General features: G+C 45.0%; 18 non-coding genes across 18 annotated transcripts; 13 read left to right on the top strand and 5 right to left on the bottom strand.

The window, feature by feature from the left end:
* The first annotated feature begins 200 nt into the window (after window positions 1–200).
* TRNAA-CGC (transfer RNA alanine (anticodon CGC)) lies at window positions 201–273 on the top strand. Its single transcript has one exon. It is a non-coding gene; the product is annotated as a tRNA-Ala (tRNA).
* Window positions 274–890: 617 nt separating this feature from the next.
* Window positions 891–964, bottom strand: TRNAN-GUU (transfer RNA asparagine (anticodon GUU)). Its single transcript has one exon. It is a non-coding gene; the product is annotated as a tRNA-Asn (tRNA).
* A 676-nt stretch (window positions 965–1640) lies between these two features.
* On the top strand, window positions 1641–1713 carry TRNAA-UGC (transfer RNA alanine (anticodon UGC)). Its single transcript has one exon. It is a non-coding gene; the product is annotated as a tRNA-Ala (tRNA).
* Window positions 1714–2303: 590 nt separating this feature from the next.
* Window positions 2304–2376, top strand: TRNAA-CGC (transfer RNA alanine (anticodon CGC)). Its single transcript has one exon. It is a non-coding gene; the product is annotated as a tRNA-Ala (tRNA).
* A 1367-nt stretch (window positions 2377–3743) lies between these two features.
* Window positions 3744–3816, top strand: TRNAA-UGC (transfer RNA alanine (anticodon UGC)). Its single transcript has one exon. It is a non-coding gene; the product is annotated as a tRNA-Ala (tRNA).
* Window positions 3817–4955: 1139 nt separating this feature from the next.
* Window positions 4956–5029, bottom strand: TRNAN-GUU (transfer RNA asparagine (anticodon GUU)). The gene has a single exon. It is a non-coding gene; the product is annotated as a tRNA-Asn (tRNA).
* A 676-nt stretch (window positions 5030–5705) lies between these two features.
* On the top strand, window positions 5706–5778 carry TRNAA-UGC (transfer RNA alanine (anticodon UGC)). The gene has a single exon. It is a non-coding gene; the product is annotated as a tRNA-Ala (tRNA).
* A 591-nt stretch (window positions 5779–6369) lies between these two features.
* Window positions 6370–6442, top strand: TRNAA-CGC (transfer RNA alanine (anticodon CGC)). The gene has a single exon. It is a non-coding gene; the product is annotated as a tRNA-Ala (tRNA).
* Window positions 6443–7059: 617 nt separating this feature from the next.
* On the bottom strand, window positions 7060–7133 carry TRNAN-GUU (transfer RNA asparagine (anticodon GUU)). Its single transcript has one exon. It is a non-coding gene; the product is annotated as a tRNA-Asn (tRNA).
* Window positions 7134–7809: 676 nt separating this feature from the next.
* On the top strand, window positions 7810–7882 carry TRNAA-UGC (transfer RNA alanine (anticodon UGC)). The gene has a single exon. It is a non-coding gene; the product is annotated as a tRNA-Ala (tRNA).
* Window positions 7883–8474: 592 nt separating this feature from the next.
* On the top strand, window positions 8475–8547 carry TRNAA-CGC (transfer RNA alanine (anticodon CGC)). The gene has a single exon. It is a non-coding gene; the product is annotated as a tRNA-Ala (tRNA).
* A 617-nt stretch (window positions 8548–9164) lies between these two features.
* TRNAN-GUU (transfer RNA asparagine (anticodon GUU)) lies at window positions 9165–9238 on the bottom strand. The gene has a single exon. It is a non-coding gene; the product is annotated as a tRNA-Asn (tRNA).
* A 676-nt stretch (window positions 9239–9914) lies between these two features.
* TRNAA-UGC (transfer RNA alanine (anticodon UGC)) lies at window positions 9915–9987 on the top strand. Its single transcript has one exon. It is a non-coding gene; the product is annotated as a tRNA-Ala (tRNA).
* An 8011-nt stretch (window positions 9988–17998) lies between these two features.
* On the top strand, window positions 17999–18071 carry TRNAA-CGC (transfer RNA alanine (anticodon CGC)). The gene has a single exon. It is a non-coding gene; the product is annotated as a tRNA-Ala (tRNA).
* Window positions 18072–19437: 1366 nt separating this feature from the next.
* Window positions 19438–19510, top strand: TRNAA-UGC (transfer RNA alanine (anticodon UGC)). The gene has a single exon. It is a non-coding gene; the product is annotated as a tRNA-Ala (tRNA).
* Window positions 19511–20106: 596 nt separating this feature from the next.
* TRNAA-CGC (transfer RNA alanine (anticodon CGC)) lies at window positions 20107–20179 on the top strand. The gene has a single exon. It is a non-coding gene; the product is annotated as a tRNA-Ala (tRNA).
* Window positions 20180–20796: 617 nt separating this feature from the next.
* TRNAN-GUU (transfer RNA asparagine (anticodon GUU)) lies at window positions 20797–20870 on the bottom strand. Its single transcript has one exon. It is a non-coding gene; the product is annotated as a tRNA-Asn (tRNA).
* A 676-nt stretch (window positions 20871–21546) lies between these two features.
* TRNAA-UGC (transfer RNA alanine (anticodon UGC)) lies at window positions 21547–21619 on the top strand. The gene has a single exon. It is a non-coding gene; the product is annotated as a tRNA-Ala (tRNA).
* Window positions 21620–21718: the final 99 nt, after the last annotated feature.

The raw sequence follows: 21718 nt of genomic DNA, 5'->3' as shown, positions 1-21718 counted from the left end.
TGTATTTGGAAGCCACCCTTCACCTTGTAAAGTCCTCCGATGATCTTCTACTATGGCAACATGGAACTCACACTTAAAAAAAAAAAAAAAGCTATTCTTACAGAAAAAAAATACCATATAACAATGCAGCTTCTCACCTGACATGATAAGAAAATCCCTATGAAGTGTGGCAAGAAACTAAAGGCACAACTGTCACGCTAGGGGAATTAGCTCAAGTGGTAGAGCGCTCGCTTCGCATGTGAGAGGCAGCGGGATCGATGCCCGCATTCTCCAAGAGTTATTTTTCACATGGTAGCAGTGATTGCCTTTTCACCTCATGCTCAAAACTCCAACAGCTAAAACTAGGAGGCTTTCAACCAAGGCCAAGACAAGCCTTCAATAGCTCAGCTGGTAGAGCCAAAGACTGTAGATGTAAATGAGCAAATCCTTGGGTTGCTGGTTCAATTCCAGCTCGAAGGATGTTTGCACGTTCTATTGGAGGGCTCATCCTGCTAGTAAACACAGCCCAGCTATGCTCCATCTGTCCACCTACAAACAGCTCTTCTAGAAGGGTCTCCTCCATTGTACCTGAGGAGTTCAAAACGTAAGCACAAAGCAACAGAGAGTTTTTTGTTGGGAGAGCAGCTCAGCCGAAAGCTAACGTGGAACCTTTTACACCCCTAGTATGCTACTCGAGCCAAAGAGACCATCGCCCCTGAATAAACACAGCCCAGCTAAGCTGCTTCCGTCCACATACAAAGAGCTCTTTTCCAAAAGTCTCCTCCATTCTAACTCGGGAGTTCAAAACGTAGGCAGAGAGCAACAGAGTTATTTGTCGGGAGAGCAATTGAAAGACGACGTGGAACCTTCTTCACTCGTACATAGGCTGCTACTTAAGCAAAAAAGACCATCGTCCCTGGGTGGGCTTGAACCACCATCCTTTCGGTTAACAGCCGAACGCGCTAACCAATTGCGCCACAGAGACGCAAACAGATCTTTCTACAGGAACTCTCAGCCAGGCAGGCCAGGCACAGGTTTCTCAGATCAACTTTTTAACATAATATGACAAAAAGAAATCAGCAAAAACAAAGAGACAATTGCTGATGCTCAGGAGGACTCGAGGCGCCGACAATAAGCTCCTGCTGATGGATTCCATCACAAAGACCAAATACATTTTAGCCACTTTTGAAAAGTCAGTCGATAAATAGACCTTCTCAACGAACAGACCACCGGCAGCAGAGTGGCGCAGCGGAAGCGTGCTGGGCCCATAACCCAGAGGTCGATGGATCGAAACCATCCTCTGCTAATTGATTCTTTTTATACAGGTCATCATTATATTTCTTCGATAAGACTGATATTGTGCTACATTGCAACTTTCATCTCCAAACTATTAAGGGGTTTTTTATTGTATACCCCTCGGTTCTTCGTAGATATGTAAAGGGTTTGCTTGGAAGAGGTGTGCATGTATTTGTAAGCCACCCTTCACCTTTTAAACTCCTCCGATGATCTTCTACTATGGTAAAATGGAACTCACACTGTAAAAAAAAAAGCAAGCTATTCTTACATAAAAATTGCCATATAGCATTGCAGCTTCTCACCTGACATGATGAGAAAATCACCGTGAAGTGTGGCAAGAAACTAAAGGCAGACCTGTCATGCCAGGGGGATTAGCTCAAGTGGTAGAGCGCTCGCTTTGCATGCGAGCGGCAGCGGGATCGATGCCCGCATTCTCCAAGAGTTATTTTTCACATGGTAGCAGTGATTGTCTTTTTACCTCATGCTCAAAACTCCAACAGCTAAAACTAGGAGGCTTTCGATCAAGGCCAAAACAAGCCTTCGATAGCTCAGCTGGTAGAGCCGAAGACTGTAGAAGAAAGTTAGCAATCCTTAGGTCGCTGGTTCAATTCCGTCTCGAAGGAGTTTTGCGCATTCTATCTGAAGGTTCATCCGGCTGGTAAACACAGCCCAGCTATGCTCGTTCCGTCCACCTACAAACAGCTCTTCTAGAAAGGTCTCCTCCGTTGTACCTGAGGAGTGAGGAGATCAAAACGTAAGCACAAATCAACAGAGAGTTTTTTGTCTTCTCCGTAGATATGTAAAGGCTTTGCTTGGAAGAGGCGTGCATGTATTTGGAAGCCACCCTTCACCTTGTAAAGTCCTCCGATGATCTTCTACTATGGCAACATGGAACTCACACTTAAAAAAAAAAAAAAAGCTATTCTTACAGAAAAAAAATACCATATAACAATGCAGCTTCTCACCTGACATGATAAGAAAATCCCTATGAAGTGTGGCAAGAAACTAAAGGCACAACTGTCACGCCAGGGGAATTAGCTCAAGTGGTAGAGCGCTCGCTTCGCATGTGAGAGGCAGCGGGATCGATGCCCGCATTCTCCAAGAGTTATTTTTCACATGGTAGCAGTGATTGCCTTTTCACCTCATGCTCAAAACTCCAACAGCTAAAACTAGGAGGCTTTCAACCAAGGCCAAGACAAGCCTTCAATAGCTCAGCTGGTAGAGCCAAAGACTGTAGATGTAAATGAGCAAATCCTTGGGTTGCTGGTTCAATTCCAGCTCGAAGGATGTTTGCGCGTTCTATCGGAGGGCTCATCCTGCTAGTAAACACAGCCCAGCTATGCTCCATCTGTCCACCTACAAACAGCTCTTCTAGAAGGGTCTCCTCCATTGTACCTGAGGAGTTCAAAACGTAAGCACAAAGCAACAGAGAGTTTTTTGTTGGGAGAGCAGCTCAGCCGAAAGCTAACGTGGAACCTTTTACACCCCTAGTATGCTACTCGAGCCAAAGAGACCATCGCCCCTGAATAAACACAGCCCAGCTAAGCTGCTTCCGTCCACATACAAAGAGCTCTTTTCCAAAAGTCTCCTCCATTCTAACTCGGGAGTTCAAAACGTAGGCAGAGAGCAACAGAGTTATTTGTCGGGAGAGCAATTGAAAGACGACGTGGAACCTTCTTCACTCGTACATAGGCTGCTACTTAAGCAAAAAAGACCATCGTCCCTGGGTGGGCTTGAACCACCATCCTTTCAGTTAACAGCCGAACGCGCTAACCAATTGCGCCACAGAGACGCAAACAGATCTTTCTACAGGAACTCTCAGCCAGGCAGGCCAGGCACAGGTTTCTCAGATCAACTTTTTAACATAATATGACAAAAAGAAATCAGCAAAAACAAAGAGACAATTGCTGATGCTCAGGAGGACTCGAGGCACCGACAATAAGCTCCTGCTGATGGATTCCATCACAAAGACCAAATACATTTTAGCCACTTTTGAAAAGTCAGTCGATAAATAGACCTTCTCAACGAACAGACCACCGGCAGCAGAGTGGCGCAGCGGAAGCGTGCTGGGCCCATAACCCAGAGGTCGATGGATCGAAACCATCCTCTGCTAATTGATTCTTTTTATACAGGTCATCATTATATTTCTTCGATAAGACTGATATTGTGCTACATTGCAACTTTCGTCTCCAAACTATTAAGGGGTTTTTTATTGCTTACCCCTCGGTTCTTCGTAGATATGTAAAGGGTTTGCTTGGAAGAGGTGTGCATGTATTTGTAAGCCACCCTTCACCTTTTAAACTCCTCCGATGATCTTCTACTATGGTAAAATGGAACTCACACTGTAAAAAAAAAAGCAAGCTATTCTTACATAAAAATTGCCATATAGCATTGCAGCTTCTCACCTGACATGATGAGAAAATCACCGTGAAGTGTGGCAAGAAACTAAAGGCAGACCTGTCATGCCAGGGGGATTAGCTCAAGTGGTAGAGCGCTCGCTTTGCATGCGAGCGGCAGCGGGATCGATGCCCGCATTCTCCAAGAGTTATTTTTCACATGGTAGCAGTGATTGTCTTTTTACCTCATGCTCAAAACTCCAACAGCTAAAACTAGGAGGCTTTCGATCAAGGCCAAAACAAGCCTTCGATAGCTCAGCTGGTAGAGCCGAAGACTGTAGAAGAAAGTTAGCAATCCTTAGGTTGCTGGTTCAATTCCGTCTCGAAGGAGTTTTGCGCATTCTATCGGAAGGTTCATCCGGCTGGTAAACACAGCCCAGCTATGCTCGTTCCGTCCACCTACAAACAGCTCTTCTAGAAAGGTCTCCTCCGTTGTACCTGAGGAGTGAGGAGATCAAAACGTAAGCACAAATCAACAGAGAGTTTTTTGTCTTCTCCGTAGATATGTAAAGGCTTTGCTTGGAAGAGGCGTGCATGTATTTGGAAGCCACCCTTCACCTTGTAAAGTCCTCCGATGATCTTCTGCACTCACTGAAAAATGGAAATCACTTACAGAAAAAGTCGATTCGCATGAGAGGGATCGATGCCGATGCCCGCATTCTCCAAGAGTTATTTTTCACATGGTAGCAGCAGTGATTGCCTTTTCACCTCATGCTCAAAACTCCAACAGCTAAAACTAGGAGGCTTTCAACCAGGCCAAGACAAGCCTTCAATAGCTCAGCTGGTAGAGCCAAAGACTGTAGATGTAAATGAGCACTTGGGTTGCTGGTTCAATTCCAGCTCGAAGATGTTTGCGCGTTCTATCGGAGGGCTCATCCTGCTAGTAACACAGCCCAGCTATGCTCCATCTGTCCACCTACAAACAGCTCTTCTAGAAGGGTCTCCTCCATTGTACCTGAGGAGTTCAAAACGTAAGCACAAAGCAACAGAGAGTTTTTTGTTGGGAGAGCAGCTCAGATAAAGTAGGGGGTGTAACGAGGCTAGAAAGCTACACCTAGTACTTTTACTCTAGAATGCTACTCGAGCCCCTGAATAAACACAGCCCAGCTAAGCTGCTTCCGTCCACATACAAAGAGCTCTTTTCCAAAAGTCTCCTCCATTCTAACTCGGGAGTTCAAAACGTAGGCAGAGAGCAACAGAGTTATTTGTCGGGAGAGCAATTGAAAGACGACGTGGAACCTTCTTCACTCGTACATAGGCTGCTACTTAAGCAAAAAAGACCATCGTCCCTGGGTGGGCTTGAACCACCATCCTTTCGGTTAACAGCCGAACGCGCTAACCAATTGCGCCACAGAGACGCAAACAGATCTTTCTACAGGAACTCTCAGCCAGGCAGGCCAGGCACAGGTTTCTCAGATCAACTTTTTAACATAATATGACAAAAAGAAATCAGCAAAAACAAAGAGACAATTGCTGATGCTCAGGAGGACTCGAGGCACCGACAATAAGCTCCTGCTGATGGATTCCATCACAAAGACCAAATACATTTTAGCCACTTTTGAAAAGTCAGTCGATAAATAGACCTTCTCAACGAACAGACCACCGGCAGCAGAGTGGCGCAGCGGAAGCGTGCTGGGCCCATAACCCAGAGGTCGATGGATCGAAACCATCCTCTGCTAATTGATTCTTTTTATACAGGTCATCATTATATTTCTTCGATAAGACTGATATTGTGCTACATTGCAACTTTCGTCTCCAAACTATTAAGGGGTTTTTTATTGCTTACCCCTCGGTTCTTCGTAGATATGTAAAGGGTTTGCTTGGAAGAGGTGTGCATGTATTTGTAAGCCACCCTTCACCTTTTAAACTCCTCCGATGATCTTCTACTATGGTAAAATGGAACTCACACTGTAAAAAAAAAAGCAAGCTATTCTTACATAAAAATTGCCATATAGCATTGCAGCTTCTCACCTGACATGATGAGAAAATCACCGTGAAGTGTGGCAAGAAACTAAAGGCAGACCTGTCATGCCAGGGGGATTAGCTCAAGTGGTAGAGCGCTCGCTTTGCATGCGAGCGGCAGCGGGATCGATGCCCGCATTCTCCAAGAGTTATTTTTCACATGGTAGCAGTGATTGTCTTTTTACCTCATGCTCAAAACTCCAACAGCTAAAACTAGGAGGCTTTCGATCAAGGCCAAAACAAGCCTTCGATAGCTCAGCTGGTAGAGCCGAAGACTGTAGAAGAAAGTTAGCAATCCTTAGGTTGCTGGTTCAATTCCGTCTCGAAGGAGTTTTGCGCATTCTATCGGAAGGTTCATCCGGCTGGTAAACACAGCCCAGCTATGCTCGTTCCGTCCACCTACAAACAGCTCTTCTAGAAAGGTCTCCTCCGTTGTACCTGAGGAGTGAGGAGATCAAAACGTAAGCACAAATCAACAGAGAGTTTTTTGTCTTCTCCGTAGATATGTAAAGGCTTTGCTTGGAAGAGGCGTGCATGTATTTGGAAGCCACCCTTCACCTTGTAAAGTCCTCCGATGATCTTCTACTATGGCAACATGGAACTCACACTTAAAAAAAAAAAAAAAAGCTATTCTTACAGAAAAAAAATACCATATAACAATGCAGCTTCTCACCTGACATGATAAGAAAATCCCTATGAAGTGTGGCAAGAAACTAAAGGCACAACTGTCACGCCAGGGGAATTAGCTCAAGTGGTAGAGCGCTCGCTTCGCATGTGAGAGGCAGCGGGATCGATGCCCGCATTCTCCAAGAGTTATTTTTCACATGGTAGCAGTGATTGCCTTTTCACCTCATGCTCAAAACTCCAACAGCTAAAACTAGGAGGCTTTCAACCAAGGCCAAGACAAGCCTTCAATAGCTCAGCTGGTAGAGCCAAAGACTGTAGATGTAAATGAGCAAATCCTTGGGTTGCTGGTTCAATTCCAGCTCGAAGGATGTTTGCGCGTTCTATCGGAGGGCTCATCCTGCTAGTAAACACAGCCCAGCTATGCTCCATCTGTCCACCTACAAACAGCTCTTCTAGAAGGGTCTCCTCCATTGTACCTGAGGAGTTCAAAACGTAAGCACAAAGCAACAGAGAGTTTTTTGTTGGGAGAGCAGCTCAGCCGAAAGCTAACGTGGAACCTTTTACACCCCTAGTATGCTACTCGAGCCAAAGAGACCATCGCCCCTGAATAAACACAGCCCAGCTAAGCTGCTTCCGTCCACATACAAAGAGCTCTTTTCCAAAAGTCTCCTCCATTCTAACTCGGGAGTTCAAAACGTAGGCAGAGAGCAACAGAGTTATTTGTCGGGAGAGCAATTGAAAGACGACGTGGAACCTTCTTCACTCGTACATAGGCTGCTACTTAAGCAAAAAAGACCATCGTCCCTGGGTGGGCTTGAACCACCATCCTTTCGGTTAACAGCCGAACGCGCTAACCAATTGCGCCACAGAGACGCAAACAGATCTTTCTACAGGAACTCTCAGCCAGGCAGGCCAGGCACAGGTTTCTCAGATCAACTTTTTAACATAATATGACAAAAAGAAATCAGCAAAAACAAAGAGACAATTGCTGATGCTCAGGAGGACTCGAGGCACCGACAATAAGCTCCTGCTGATGGATTCCATCACAAAGACCAAATACATTTTAGCCACTTTTGAAAAGTCAGTCGATAAATAGACCTTCTCAACGAACAGACCACCGGCAGCAGAGTGGCGCAGCGGAAGCGTGCTGGGCCCATAACCCAGAGGTCGATGGATCGAAACCATCCTCTGCTAATTGATTCTTTTTATACAGGTCATCATTATATTTCTTCGATAAGACTGATATTGTGCTACATTGCAACTTTCGTCTCCAAACTATTAAGGGGTTTTTTATTGCTTACCCCTCGGTTCTTCGTAGATATGTAAAGGGTTTGCTTGGAAGAGGTGTGCATGTATTTGTAAGCCACCCTTCACCTTTTAAACTCCTCCGATGATCTTCTACTATGGTAAAATGGAACTCACACTGTAAAAAAAAAAGCAAGCTATTCTTACATAAAAATTGCCATATAGCATTGCAGCTTCTCACCTGACATGATGAGAAAATCACCGTGAAGTGTGGCAAGAAACTAAAGGCAGACCTGTCATGCCAGGGGGATTAGCTCAAGTGGTAGAGCGCTCGCTTTGCATGCGAGCGGCAGCGGGATCGATGCCCGCATTCTCCAAGAGTTATTTTTCACATGGTAGCAGTGATTGTCTTTTTACCTCATGCTCAAAACTCCAACAGCTAAAACTAGGAGGCTTTCGATCAAGGCCAAAACAAGCCTTCGATAGCTCAGCTGGTAGAGCCGAAGACTGTAGAAGAAAGTTAGCAATCCTTAGGTTGCTGGTTCAATTCCGTCTCGAAGGAGTTTTGCGCATTCTATCGGAAGGTTCATCCGGCTGGTAAACACAGCCCAGCTATGCTCGTTCCGTCCACCTACAAACAGCTCTTCTAGAAAGGTCTCCTCCGTTGTACCTGAGGAGTGAGGAGATCAAAACGTAAGCACAAATCAACAGAGAGTTTTTTGTCTTCTCCGTAGATATGTAAAGGCTTTGCTTGGAAGAGGCGTGCATGTATTTGGAAGCCACCCTTCACCTTGTAAAGTCCTCCGATGATCTTCTACTATGGCAACATGGAACTCACACTTAAAAAAAAAAAAAAAAAGCTATTCTTACAGAAAAAAAATACCATATAACAATGCAGCTTCTCACCTGACATGATAAGAAAATCCCTATGAAGTGTGGCAAGAAACTAAAGGCACAACTGTCACGCCAGGGGAATTAGCTCAAGTGGTAGAGCGCTCGCTTCGCATGTGAGAGGCAGCGGGATCGATGCCCGCATTCTCCAAGAGTTATTTTTCACATGGTAGCAGTGATTGCCTTTTCACCTCATGCTCAAAACTCCAACAGCTAAAACTAGGAGGCTTTCAACCAAGGCCAAGACAAGCCTTCAATAGCTCAGCTGGTAGAGCCAAAGACTGTAGATGTAAATGAGCAAATCCTTGGGTTGCTGGTTCAATTCCAGCTCGAAGGATGTTTGCGCGTTCTATCGGAGGGCTCATCCTGCTAGTAAACACAGCCCAGCTATGCTCCATCTGTCCACCTCCAAACAGCTCTTCTAGAAGGGTCTCCTCCATTGTACCTGAGGAGTTCAAAACGTAAGCACAAAGCAACAGAGAGTTTTTTGTTGGGAGAGCAGCTCAGCCAAAAGCTAACGTGGAACCTTTTACACCCCTAGTATGCTACTCGAGCCAAAGAGACCATCGCCCCTGAATAAACACAGCCCAGCTAAGCTGCTTCCGTCCACATACAAAGAGCTCTTTTCCAAAAGTCTCCTCCATTCTAACTCGGGAGTTCAAAACGTAGGCAGCGAGCAACAGAGTTATTTGTCGGGAGAGCAATTGAAAGACGACGTGGAACCTTCTTCACTCGTACATAGGCTGCTACTTAAGCAAAAAAGACCATCGTCCCTGGGTGGGCTTGAACCACCATCCTTTCGGTTAACAGCCGAACGCGCTAACCAATTGCGCCACAGAGACGCAAACAGATCTTTCTACAGGAACTCTCAGCCAGGCAGGCCAGGCACAGGTTTCTCAGATCAACTTTTTAACATAATATGACAAAAAGAAATCAGCAAAAACAAAGAGACAATTGCTGATGCTCAGGAGGACTCGAGGCGCCGACAATAAGCTCCTGCTGATGGATTCCATCACAAAGACCAAATACATTTTAGCCACTTTTGAAAAGTCAGTCGATAAATAGACCTTCTTAACGAACAGACCACCGGCAGCAGAGTGGCGCAGCGGAAGCGTGCTGGGCCCATAACCCAGAGGTCGATGGATCGAAACCATCCTCTGCTAATTGATTCTTTTTATACAGGTCATCATTATATTTCTTCGATAAGACTGATATTGTGCTACATTGCAACTTTCGTCTCCAAACTATTAAGGGGTTTTTTATTGCTTACCCCTCGGTTCTTCGTAGATATGTAAAGGGTTTGCTTGGAAGAGGTGTGCATGTATTTGTAAGCCACCCTTCACCTTTTAAACTCCTCCGATGATCTTCTACTATGGTAAAATGGAACTCACACTGTAAAAAAAAAAGCAAGCTATTCTTACATAAAAATTGCCATATAGCATTGCAGCTTCTCACCTGATATGATGAGAAAATCACCGTGAAGTGTGGCAAGAAACTAAAGGCAGACCTGTCATGCCAGGGGGATTAGCTCAAGTGGTAGAGCGCTCGCTTTGCATGCGAGCGGCAGCGGGATCGATGCCCGCATTCTCCAAGAGTTATTTTTCACATGGTAGCAGTGATTGTCTTTTTACCTCATGCTCAAAACTCCAACAGCTAAAACTAGGAGGCTTTCGATCAAGGCCAAAACAAGCCTTCGATAGCTCAGCTGGTAGAGCCGAAGACTGTAGAAGAAAGTTAGCAATCCTTAGGTTGCTGGTTCAATTCCGTCTCGAAGGAGTTTTGCGCATTCTATCGGAAGGTTCATCCGGCTGGTAAATACAGCCCAGCTATGCTCGTTCCGTCCACCTACAAACAGCTCTTCTAGAAAGGTCTCCTCCGTTGTACCTGAGGAGTGAGGAGATCAAAACTAGAGTTGAGCGCGGTTCGTGGTTCGTGGTTCTCCAGTTCTAGGCTCGAGTGATTTTTGGGCTGTTCGAGATCGAACTAGAACTCGAGCTTTTTGCTAAAAGCTCGATAGTTCTAGATACGTTCGAGAACGGTTCTAGCAGCAAAAAGCAGGGCTTTTTACAGCTACAGTGAGCAGGAGCCATCGCTGGCAGCCTGCCACAAGCTGGTAACCAAGATAAACATCGGGTATCCAAGCAAAGCGCTTTGGTTAGTAACCCGATGTTTATCTTAGTTACGTGCAGGAAGCCCACACTTTCCCGCTCAGCTCGCTCCACCCCCTCCTGCCCGCGGCATGTACACATACATACACATACACAAACACACACACACACACACACATCCACCCCCCCCCCCCCGCCCGCCCGCCCGCCCGCCCGCTCGCTCGCTCGCTCGGCTTACCTGCGGTGATGAAGTCCCGCCATCCCGACCTCAGCGCTGTCACTGTCCTCCATGGCCGCCGCTTGTCACATCACCTATCGCTTCCGACCCGAGACTGACACTGGCGGTGACGTCACGGACCTCTCGCGATACTTGATGTGAAGGCGCCGGTCATTGACCTCAGTGACAGGGGCTGTCAGTGTGCTGGAGATCAGCGCAGGTAATGTACCTCACTGACAGCAGCACTTGTCACCCCCCTGCAGTGACCTGGGCTGACCCATTGATGTTAGCTCAGGTCACTGCACTGCTCTCCCAGCCAATGGGGAACATCCTGCTCTTCATTGACTGGTACAGTGTGCATCGTCATGGCAACCCCTTGGATTACACCAGACTTGGATTTGTTTTTCAATCTAATAAATTGGTTAAAGAGGGAATGTTTTGGGGAGTGTTTTTTCAAATAAAAATGTGTTTGTCGTGTATTTTTTTTTTATTACTGACTGGGTTGGTGATGTCGGGTATCTGATAGACGCCTGACCTCACCAACCCCAGGGCTTGATGCCAGGTGACATTACACATCTGGTATTAACCCCAAATATTACCCCGTTTGCCACCGCACCAGGGCGCGGGATGAGCTGGGGCGAAGCACCAGGATTGGCGCATCTAATGGATGCGCCACTTCTGGGGCGGCTGCGGCCTGCTATTTTTAGGCTGGGGAGATTCCAATAACCATGGACCTCCCTAGTCTGAGAATATCAGGCCCCAGCTGTCTGCTTTACCTTGGCTGGTGATCCAATTTTGGGGGACCCCTACGTGTTTTTTTTTTTAATTATTTATTTAATTTAAAATAACAGCGTGGGGTGCCCTCAGTTTTTGATTACCAGCCAAGGTGAGGTTGCCAGCTGTGGTCTGCAGGCTGCAGCCGTCTGCTTTACCCTAGCTGGCTACAAAACTAGGGGGAACCCTATGTCATTTTTTTTTCATTTTTTTGGCTAAATACAAAGCTAAGCACCCCTTAGTGCCACATGAAAGGTACCAAAGGGTGTTCCACTTTTTCTCCATTTTTTTCTCCACTTTCTCTCCACTTTTTCTCCACTTTTTCTCCATTTTTTTCTCCACTTATTCTCCACTTTTTCTCCTCTTATTCTCCACTTTTTCTCCACTTTTTCTCCACTTTTTCTCCTCTTATTCTCCACTTTTTCTCCACTTTTTCTCCACTTTTTCTCCATTTTTTTCTCCACTTTCTCCACTTTTTCTCCACTTTTTTCTCCACTTTTTCTCCTCTTATGCTCCACTTTTTCTCCTCTTAATCTCCACTTTTTCTCCACTTTTTCTCCACTTTTTCTCCACTTTTTTCTCCACTTTTTCTCCTCTTATGCTCCACTTTTTCTCCACTTTTTCTCCACTTTTTCTCCACTTTTTCTCCACTTTTTCTCCTCTTAATCTCCACTTTTTCTCCTCTTATGCTCCACTTTTTCTCCACTTTTTCTCCACTTTTTCTCCACGTTTTCTCCACTTTTTTCTCCACTTTTTCTCCTCTTATGCTCCACTTTTTCTCCACTTTTTCTCCACTTTTTCTCCACGTTTTCTCCACGTTTTCTCCACTTTTTTCTCCACTTTTTCTCCTCTTATGCTCCACTTTTTCTCCACTTTTTCTCCACTTTTTCTCCTCTTAATCTCCACTTTTTCTCCACTTTTTCTCCACTTTTTCTCCTCTTAATCTCCACTTTTTCTCCTCTTATGCTCCACTTTTTCTCCACTTTTTCTCCACTTTTTCTCCACGTTTTCTCCACTTTTTTCTCCACTTTTTCTCCTCTTATGCTCCACTTTTTCTCCACTTTTTCTCCACTTTTTCTCCACTTTTTCTCCACTTTTTCTCCTCTTATGCTCCACTTTTTCTCCACTTTTTCTCCACTTTTTCTCCACTTTTTCTCCACTTTTTCTCCACTTTTTTCTCCACTTTTTCTCCACTTTTTCTCCTCTTATGCTCCACTTTTTCTCCACTTTTTCTCCACTTTTTCTCCACGTTTTCTCCACGTTTTCTCCACTTTTTTCTCCACTTTTTCTCCTCTTATGCTCCACTTTTTCTCCACTTTTTCTCCACTTTTTCTCCTCTTAATCTCCACTTTTTCTCCACTTTTTCTCCACTTTTTCTCCACTTTTTCTCCACTTTTTTCTCCACTTTTTCTCCACTTTTTCTCCTCTTATGCTCCACTTTTTCTCCACTTTTTCTCCACTTTTTCTCCTCTTATGCTCCACTTTTTCTCCACTTTTTCTCCACTTTTTCTCCTCTTATGCTCCACTTTTTCTCCACTTTTTTCTCCACTTTTTCTCCTCTTATGCTCCACTTTTTCTCCACTTTTTCTCCACTTTTTCTCCACTTTTTCTCCTCTTATGCTCCACTTTTTCTCCACTTTTTCTCCACTTTTTCTCCATTTTTTTCTCCACTTATTCTCCACTTTTTCTCCTCTTATTCTCCACTTTTTCTCCACTTTTTCTCCACTTTTTCTCCTCTTATTCTCCACTTTTTCTCCACTTTTTCTCCACTTTTTCCCCATTTTTTTCTCCACTTTCTCCACTTTTTCTCCACATTTTTCTCCACTTTTTCTCCTCTTATGCTCCACTTTTTCTCCTCTTAATCTCCACTTTTTCTCCACTTTTTCTCCACTTTTTCTCCACTTTTTTCTCCACTTTTTCTCCTCTTATGCTCCACTTTTTCTCCACTTTTTCTCCACTTTTTCTCCACTTTTTCTCCTCTTAATCTCCACTTTTTCTCCTCTTATGCTCCGCTTTTTCTCCACTTTTTCTCCACTTTTTCTCCACTTTTTCTCCACTTTTTCTCCTCTTATGCTCCACTTTTTCTCCACTTTTTCTCCTCTTAATCTCCACTTTTTCTCCTCTTATGCTCCACTTTTTCTCCACTTTTTCTCCACTTTTTCTCCTCTTATGCTCCACTTTTTCTCCACTTTTTCTCCACTTTTTCTCCTCTTATGCTCCACTTTTTCTCCACTTTTTCTCCACTTTTTTCTCCACTTTTTCTCCTCTTATGCTCCACTTTTTCTCCACTTTTTCTCCACTTTTTCTCCACTTATGCTCCACTTTTTCTCCACTTTTTCTCCACTTTTTTCTCCACTTTTTCTCCTCTTAATTTCCACTTTTTCTCCACTTTTTCTCCACTTTTTCTCCACTTTTTCTCCACTTTCTCTCCACTTTTTTCTCCACTTTTTCTCCACTTTTTCTCCTCTTATGTTCCACTTATTCTCCACTTTTTCTCCACTTTTTCTCTACTTTTTCTATGGTCGGTCTACCCATTAGCTCTGCCATGCATAGTGTAGCTCTACACCTACTGCACATGTTACTTTATGATTGACATCTCTTTCGTACCAGAGCTGTCTAAGTCTACTCTGACCCCATATTTGTCATTACTATATTGTCCTTGTACTGTATTATGACATTTGTATCATGTGTTTCATTTCTTGCTGTGTTGCAATTTTTTTGCTGCATCCCAATTGTACCTCTACATTGTTCGAGTTTATGTTATTGTTCTCTCACTCTTATGTGATACTGATTATTGTCATTTTTCATGATTACATGCAGATAAGTCCAATCTGACGAAGGCTCAGGCCGAAACGTCATTTGTAACTTGTTTTGGACAAAAACATATATGCTTATGAAAAAAATTTTTTCTTAATACGGACCAATAAAGAGTGATTTTGCATTACTATCCGTTGTGACTTACTGACTTAGTCTGGGAGATATAGAGTGCCGAGGTTACTCACTAATTTTATCTATTATTACCTCTGAGCACCTATATACCAGTGAGCAGAGCTTCCTCTACAGTAGTTCTCCTGATTAGGCATGCCCTTACCTCATGAGCAGGGCATTGCAGCTTTGGTAGCAACCATTACGACATGGACTCTGCTGCTGTGGACCCGGGGAGAGTGAGTGCAGATTCATTGCACCCACACTCCTCACATGAAGGGTCCGCACTCCTAGAAAATGGGGGATACGTTCCCTGAGTGTCTCCCCCCCATATTCTAGACGGTCCAGAGTCGTCGTGGGACCCCTTTATTTTTTTTCTTACAATAAATTGGTGAAAGAGGAAATGTTTTGGGGACTGTTTTTTCAAATAAATTTCTTTTGTCGATTTTTTGTTTTTGTTAGTACTGACAGTTTATGATGTTGGGTATCTAATAGACGCCATGACATCACAAACTGCTGGGCTTGATCTCAGGTGACTTTACAGCTAGTATCAACCCGATTTATTACCCCGTTTGCCACTGCACCAGGGCACGGGATGAGCTGGGGTGAAGCGCCAGGATTGGCGCATCTAGTGGATGCGCCACGTCTGGGGTGCCTGCGGCCTGCTATTTTTAGGCTGTGAAGGCCCAATAACTATGGACCTTCCCACCCTGAGAATACCAGACCACAGCTGTCCGCTTTACCTTGGCTGGTGATCCAATTTGGGGGGTCCCCTACTTTTATTGTGTAATTATTAATATTTATAAAATAATTATAAAAAAGAGCCTGAGGGGACCTCCACATTGGATCCCCAACCACGGTAAAGCTGCCAGCTGTGGTTTTCAGGCTACAGCCGTCTGCTTTACCCTAGCTGGCTATCAAAAATGGGGGGACCCAACGTAATTTTTTTTTTTTAACTATTTTTTAAATAGAAAAAATTAATGGGCTTCCCTGTATTTTGATTGCCAACCAAGGTAACGGCAGGCAGATGGGGGTGGCAACCCATAGCTGTCTGCTTTATCTGCTGAGAATCAAAAATACCGCGGAACGCTACGTCATTTTTTTAAAGATTTATTTTTACAGCACTGTGATGTCCAGCAATCAAAATACAGGGAAGCCCATTTTATTTTTAGTTATTTAAATAAATAATTAAAAAAAATATATGTTAGCTCCCACTGCATTTTTTGTATTGCTAGCTAAGGGTAATCCAAGCAGCTACTGGCTGCTAACCCCCACTGCTTGGTGTTACCTTCACTGGCAATGGAAAATCCAGGGAAGCATTTTTTTTTTTTTTTGCCAAAAAGCTACAAAAAAAGGACGTGAGCTTCGCCATATTTTTGTATGCTAGCCAGGTATAGCAGGCAGGTGCTGGAAGAGCTGGATACAGCGCCAGAAGATGGCGCTTCTATGAAAATGCCATTTTCTGAGGCGGCTGCAGACTGCAATTCGCAGCAGTGGGGCCCAGAAAGCTCAGGCCAACCTGTGCTGCGGATTCTAATCTCCAGCTGCCTAGTTGTACCTGGCTGGACACAAAAATGGGGCAAAGCCTACGTCATTTGTTTTCTAATTATTTCATGAAATTCATGAAATAATAAAAAAAGGGCTTCCCTTTATTTTTGGTTCCCAGCCGGGTACAAATAGGCAACTGGGGGTTGGGGGCAGCCGTACCTGCCTGCTGTACCTGGCTAGCATACAAAAATATGGCGAAGCCACATAATTTTTTCAGGGGGAAAAAACTTCTGCATACAGTCCTGGATGGAGTATGCTGAGCCTTGTAGTTCTGCAGCTGCTGTCTGTCTGTATGGAGAAGAGCAGACAGCAGCTGCAGAACTACAAGGCTCAGCATACTCCATCCAGGACTGTATGCAGAAGTTTTTTGCCCACCAAAAAAATGACGTGGGCTTCGCCATATTTTTGTATGCTAGCCAGGTACAGCTGGCAGCCACGGGCTGCCTCCAACCCCCAGTTGCCTATTTGTACCCGGCTGGGAACCAAAAATATAGGGAAGCCCGTTTTTTTTAATTATTTCACTTATTTCATGAAATAATTAAAAAACAAATGACGTGGGCTTCGCCCTATTTTTGTGTCCAGCCGGGTACAACTAGGCAGCTGGGGATTGGAATCCGCAGCACAGGTTAGCCCGAGGTTTGTGGGCGCCTCTGCTGCGGATTTCAGTCCGCAGCCGTCCCAGAAAATGGCGCTCTCATAGAAGCGCCATCATCTGGCGCTGTATCCAACTCTTCCAACAGCCCTGGAGCCGGGTGGCTTGTTGGGTAATCATGAGTTAATACTGGCTTTGTTTTACCAGCCAGTATTAAGCCAGAGATTCTTAATGTCAGGCACGTTTGACCCGGCCATTAAGAATCTCCAATAAAGGGTTAAAAAAAGACACCACACAGAGAAAAAATACTTTAATAGAAATAAATACACAGACACATTAGAGACTCCATCTTTATTACCCCTGTCAGCCCTCCACGATCCTGCTCTTCTGTCTTCTTTCTTTCTAGTGTAGTAGTAGTGACGATTGTAGTGAGGGGCATCACTTGGGGCTGGGGAACCTCCATCCTAACTACAATGCTCACTACAATCGGGAAGCAGCGTGCAGCCTTCACTCCGTGAGTGATCACTGCTGGCTGCTAGCGGTAACGCTGACAGACGCGTTACCATAGCAACGGTGCTCCCGGAGCCGCGGTTAGCGGTGACGTCACCGCTAACTGCGTTGCTATGGCAACGGTGATCTCTGTTAATGACCGGCTGTGTCAGCCGGTCCCTAACGGAACGGGGAGTCGACCGTGTGCTAGAGCATGTCGCCGGTACACGGCGATACACATATGTGCACCGTGTACCGGAGAGATGCACTCGCAGGTCCTACATGACGTGTCATAGTCATGTGACCAGTCTGTAGCCAATGAGATAATAGCCACGTGACTGGTCACATGGCTATTTTGACGTCACGATAGGTCCTGCTTCTCTGCTGGCAGTGCAGGTCACCGGGAGGATTCAGCGATCATCGGATGGAATAGCGGCAGGAGACAGAGTGCAGAAGGGATCGCGAGGACCGGTAAGTGTTATGGCAATGTTTATTAACTGTTTGTGTACATTTATAATGCATTTTTATGTGTTTGTGATTGCCTCCCATTATAGCCTATACGTTCGAGTTCGGTTCGTCGAACGTTCGACGAACCGAACTCGAACGGGACCCCCGTTCGGCGAACCGGCCTCGAGCCGAACCGGGACCGGTTCGCTCATCTCTAATCAAAACGTAAGCACAAATCAACAGAGAGTTTTTTGTCTTCTCCGTAGATATGTAAAGGCTTTGCTTGGAAGAGGCGTGCATGTATTTGGAAACCACCCTTCACCTTGTAAAGTCCTCCGATGATCTTCTACTATGGCAACATGGAACTCACACTTTAAAAAAAAAAAAAAAAAGCTATTCTTACAGAAAAAAAATACCATATAACAATGCAGCTTCTCACCTGACATGATAAGAAAATCCCTATGAAGTGTGGCAAGAAACTAAAGGCACAACTGTCACGCCAGGGGAATTAGCTCAAGTGGTAGAGCGCTCGCTTCGCATGTGAGAGGCAGCGGGATCGATGCCCGCATTCTCCAAGAGTTATTTTTCACATGGTAGCAGTGATTGCCTTTTCACCTCATGCTCAAAACTCCAACAGCTAAAACTAGGAGGCTTTCAACCAAGGCCAAGACAAGCCTTCAATAGCTCAGCTGGTAGAGCCAAAGACTGTAGATGTAAATGAGCAAATCCTTGGGTTGCTGGTTCAATTCCAGCTCGAAGGATGTTTGCGCTTTCTATCGGAGGGCTCATCCTGCTAGTAAACACAGCCCAGCTATGCTCCCTCTGTCCACCTACAAACAGCTCTTCTAGAAGGGTCTCCTCCGTTGTACCTGAGGAGTTCAAAACGTAAGCACAAAGCAACAGAGAGTTTTTTGTTGGGAGAGCAGCTCAGCCGAAAGCTAACGTGGAACCTTTTACACCCTAGTATGCTACTCGAACCAAAGAGACCATCGCCCCTGAATAAACACAGCCCAGCTAAGCTGCTTCCGTCCACATACAAAGAGCTCTTTTCCAAAAGTCTCCTCCATTCTAACTCGGGAGTTCAAAACGTAGGCAGCGAGCAACAGAGTTATTTGTCGGGAGAGCAATTGAAAGACGACGTGGAACCTTCTTCACTCGTACATAGGCTGCTACTTAAGCAAAAAAGACCATCGTCCCTGGGTGGGCTTGAACCACCATCTTTTCGGTTAACAGCCGAACACGCTAACCAATTGCGCCACAGAGACGCAAACAGATCTTTCTACAGGAACTCTCAGCCAGGCAGGCCAGGCACAGGTTTCTCAGATCAACTTTTTAACATAATATGACAAAAAGAAATCAGCAAAAACAAAGAGACAATTGCTGATGCTCAGGAGGACTCGAGGCGCCGACAATAAGCTCCTGCTGATGGATTCCATCACAAAGACCAAATACATTTTAGCCACTTTTGAAAAGTCAGTCGATAAATAGACCTTCTCAACGAACAGACCACCGGCAGCAGAGTGGCGCAGCGGAAGCGTGCTGGGCCCATAACCCAGAGGTCGATGGATCGAAACCATCCTCTGCTAATTGATTCTTTTTATACAGGTCATCATTATATTTCTTCGATAAGACTGATATTGTGCTACATTGCAACTTTCGTCTCCAAACTATTAAGGGGTTTTTTATTGCTTACCCCTCGGTTCTTCGTAGATATGTAAAGGGTTTGCTTGGAAGAGGTGTGCATGTATTTGTAAGCCACCCTTCACCTTTTAAACTCCTCCGATGATCTTCTACTATGGTAAAATGGAACTCACACTGTAAAAAAAAAAGCAAGCTATTCTTACATAAAAATTGCCATATAGCATTGCAGCTTCTCACCTGACATGATGAGAAAATCACCGTGAAGTGTGGCAAGAAACTAAAGGCAGACCTGTGTTGCCAGGGGAATTAGCTCAAGTGGTAGAGCGCTCGCTTTGCATGCGAGCGGCAGCGGGATCGATGCCCGCATTCTCCAAGAGTTATTTTTCACATGGTAGCAGTGATTGTCTTTTTACCTCATGCTCAAAACTCCAACAGCTAAAACTAGGAGGCTTTTGATCAAGGCCAAAACAAGCCTTCGATAGCTCAGCTGGTAGAGCCGAAGACTGTAGAAGAAAGTTAGCAATCCTTAGGTTGCTGGTTCAATTCCGTCTCGAAGGAGTTTTGCGCATTCTATCGGAAGGTTCATCCGGCTGGTAAACACAGCCCAGCTATGCTCGTTCCGTCCACCTACAAACAGCTCTTCTAGAAAGGTCTCCTCCGTTGTACCTGAGGAGTGAGGAGATCAAAACGTAAGCACAAATCAACAGAGAGTTTTTTGTCTTCTCCGTAGATATGTAAAGGCTTTGCTTGGAAGAGGCGTGCATGTATTTGGAAGCCACCCTTCACCTTGTAAAGTCCTCCGATGATCTTCTACTATGGCAACATGGAACTCACACTTAAAAAAAAAAAAAAAAAAAAAGCTATTCTTACAGAAAAAAAATACCATATAACAATGCAGCTTCTCACCTGACATGATAAGAAAATCCCTATGAAGTGTGGCAAGAAACTAAAGGCACAACTGTCACGCCAGGGGAATTAGCTCAAGTGGTAGAGCGCTCGCTTCGCATGTGAGAGGCAGCGGGATCGATGCCCGCATTCTCCAAGAGTTATTTTTCACATGGTAGCAGTGATTGCCTTTTCACCTCATGCTCAAAACTCCAACAGCTAAAACTAGGAGGCTTTCAACCAAGGCCAAGACAAGCCTTCAATAGCTCAGCTGGTAGAGCCAAAGACTGTAGATGTAAATGAGCAAATCCTTGGGTTGCTGGTTCAATTCCAGCTCGAAGGATGTTTGCGCGTTCTATCGGAGGGCTCATCCTGCTAGTAAACACAGCCCAGCTATGCTCCATCTGTCCACCTACAAACAGCTCTTCTAGAAGGGTCTCCTCCATTGTACCTGAGGAGTTCAAAACGTAAGCACAAAGCAACAGAGAGTTTTTTGTTGGGAGAGCAGCTCAGCCGAAAGCTAACGTGGAACCTTTTACACCCCTAGTATGCTACTCGAGCCAAAGAGACCATCGCCCCTGAATAAACACAGCCCAGCTAAGCTGCTTCCGTCCACATACAAAGAGCTCTTTTCCAAAAGTCTCCTCCATTCTAACTCGGGAGTTCAAAACGTAGGCAGCGAGCAACAGAGTTATTTGTCGGGAGAGCAATTGAAAGACGACGTGGAACCTTCTTCACTCGTACATAGGCTGCTACTTAAGCAAAAAAGACCATCGTCCCTGGGTGGGCTTGAACCACCATCCTTTCGGTTAACAGCCGAACGCGCTAACCAATTGCGCCACAGAGACGCAAACAGATCTTTCTACAGGAACTCTCAGCCAGGCAGGCCAGGCACAGGTTTCTCAGATCAACTTTTTAACATAATATGACAAAAAGAAATCAGCAAAAACAAAGAGACAATTGCTGATGCTCAGGAGGACTCGAGGCGCCGACAATAAGCTCCTGCTGATGGATTCCATCACAAAGACCAAATACATTTTAGCCACTTTTGAAAAGTCAGTCGATAAATAGACCTTCTCAACGAACAGACCACCGGCAGCAGAGTGGCGCAGCGGAAGCGTGCTGGGCCCATAACCCAGAGGTCGATGGATCGAAACCATCCTCTGCTAATTGATTCTTTTTATACAGGTCATCATTATATTTCTTCGATAAGACTGATATTGTGCTACATTGCAACTTTCGTCTCCAAACTATTAAGGGGTTTTTTATTGCTTACCCCTCGGTTCTTCGTAGATATGTAAAGGGTTTGCTTGGAAGAGGTGTGCATGTATTTGTAAGCCACCCTTCACCTTTTAAACTCCTCCGATGATCTTCTACTATGGTAAAATGGAACTCACACTGTAAAAAAAAAAGCAAGCTATTCTTACATAAAAATTGCCATATAGCATTGCAGCTTCTCACCTGACATGATGAGAAAATCACCGTGAAGTGTGGCAAGAAACTAAAGGCAGACCTGTCATGCCAGGGGGATTAGCTCAAGTGGTAGAGCGCTCGCTTTGCATGCGAGTGGCAGCGGGATCGATGCCCGCATTCTCCAAGAGTTATTTTTCACATGGTAGCAGTGATTGTCTTTTTACCTCATGCTCAAAACTCCAACAGCTAAAACTAGGAGGCTTTCGATCAAGGCCAAAACAAG

Source organism: Anomaloglossus baeobatrachus, unplaced genomic scaffold (genome assembly GCF_048569485.1).
Source record: "Anomaloglossus baeobatrachus isolate aAnoBae1 unplaced genomic scaffold, aAnoBae1.hap1 Scaffold_5155, whole genome shotgun sequence".
In the NCBI taxonomy this organism is placed as follows: Eukaryota; Metazoa; Chordata; class Amphibia; order Anura; family Aromobatidae; genus Anomaloglossus; species Anomaloglossus baeobatrachus.
This window is presented reverse-complemented; position numbering and strand designations above follow the sequence as displayed.